The sequence below is a fragment of the Octopus bimaculoides genome, chromosome 1, assembly GCF_001194135.2.
Source record: "Octopus bimaculoides isolate UCB-OBI-ISO-001 chromosome 1, ASM119413v2, whole genome shotgun sequence".
NCBI classification, from domain to species: Eukaryota; Metazoa; Mollusca; class Cephalopoda; order Octopoda; family Octopodidae; genus Octopus; species Octopus bimaculoides.
The window spans coordinates 11,102,454-11,104,611 of record NC_068981.1 but is presented as its reverse complement, the minus strand read 5'-3'; positions in this window follow the sequence as shown (position 1 = coordinate 11,104,611).

Here is a 2,158-nt window from a genome sequence, read left to right as displayed (position 1 = left end):
TATATGTATATGTATATGTATATGTATATGTATATATGTATGTATGTATGTATGTATGCATTATGTATGTATGTATGTATGTATGTGTGTGTGTGTATATAAATGTATGTGTACGTTTTCAATGTTTATAATTAATGCGGAAAAAAATAAATAGATAGTTACCAGGGTAGCAAAATTTCACATAAGTGCCAAGGATGTTACACCCAACTTATAAAGGTAGAAGTTCCAGGGTTTAGTGAACTGTTTTTGTATCACGTAGATGAATTAAGAAATGAAGTTAAACGCATGTGTTATTCAAATCTTTATACTTCCGACATATGTTTCGAAGAAAACATTGATATTATTCCTGAGGGAATAAAATGGTGTAAAACAATGTAATTATCTCTTCGTGGAAAAAAGAGAAACAAAACACATAAATAAGCTATTTTAATCGAATGGGATTACCGCGCATATGATAAAGGGAACGCTGGCAAGTTTTTTTTAAACCGTTAATAGTTTTAACGTCAAAGGTAATTTTGAGAAAGAGGAGAAACAAAGAAATTAACAGAAAATGAAGAGTGCAGAAATATAGTGCGACAGATGAGTGGAAATAAAGCTTAAAGGTGTGTAAATAGATATATATATATAGTGGAAATGAAATGGAAGAATACAGTCAAAAGTCAATTTTATAGATTGATATAAATGGAATAATTTATCTAGACCTTTTCCGTATGATAAAGGTAAATCCTTTTGTCCGCTCTGCACCAAAGAACAGTATCTCATTCTGTTCTCTGAGAATTTTCTTGTAAACACAATTAAAGAACGCGTTTATCGTTGTAAACATTGGCAAAAACATGCCTTTTGTTCCTACAAGTAGTTTGTATAAAATATGAGTTTTGTCTTCTTACATTTCATTTCCACTATATGTGTGTGTGTGTGTGTGTGTGTGTGTGTGTGTGTGTGTGTGTGTGTGTGTGTGTGTGTGTGTGTGTATGTATGTAAGTATGTATGTATGTATCACCTGGATCGGCCAGGCTGTCTAGTGCTCAGTCGGCTCTACTGGCCACAGCATTCGATCCATTCCTCACATGCTCTCGCCATTCTCCTCCACGTTGTCCAAGACATCTTTCTTATACCATCTTCCCGCCTGATAGGTGATCTCATCCGTTCGCGCGGGTACCACTCGACAACTGTACGGGTCCACCGATTGTCTGTGAACCTTGCGACATGACCGGCCCATCGTAGATTTGCGTAGCGGTATTCTGCGACGACGTCATTCACTGGAGTTCTATCCCTGATCTTCTCATTCTGGATGTGATCTCTGAGCAAGATTCCCAGCATCGACCTTTCCATCGCTCTCTACGCCGTAAGCAGATGTTGTCGTTCTCTCTTCGTCAAAATCCAAGTCTCATATGCTTATAACATTGGAGACAAGACTGTAGTATTGAAGTGATTGGCGTACTATTGAAGTGACTGGCGTACTATTGAAGAGACTAGCGTACTATTGAAGAGACTTGTCTAAGTTTGCCTTCAGCACATCCTTCACCGAGTTGAATGCTCCTCATCCTACTCTTACCCTTCGCGTGGTCTCATTCTCGATGTCTCACCTCATAGTCAGCTGGAGGACCCACATCAACAATAAAGTCGATATAGCTCTAACGAACCTCAGGAGAGAGTGTGTATGTATGTTTGTATGTTTGCGTGATTGTATTTGTCCCACCACCATTTGACAACCGGTGTTGATTTGTTTACATCACAGTCAACTGATAAAAGTGTGCTATAAAATAAGAACCAGGCTCAAGAGTAAAAAATGAGTATTAGGTTCGATTTCTTCGACTACGCTCTTCAAAGCCTGCCCCAGTATGGCGGGCAGTCCAATTACTGAAATAAAAAGTAAAAGACGAAAGATCGGAGTACATTATGCACGGCTGCAGCTCTGAGCTGAAACTAGAGGGAAAAAAAATTACTTACATTATTTACATTTGACGGATATTTGTCCTCATCTTGTTTGTTGTTAACACAACGTTTTGGCTGATATATCATCCAGCCTTCATCAGGAGTCTTGGAGAAATTTCGAACCTGCGTTCTCATTCCTAAAGTATTTTTCGATGTTATTTTTATTTTTATTATTATTATTATTATTATTATTATTATTATTATTATTATTATTATTATTATT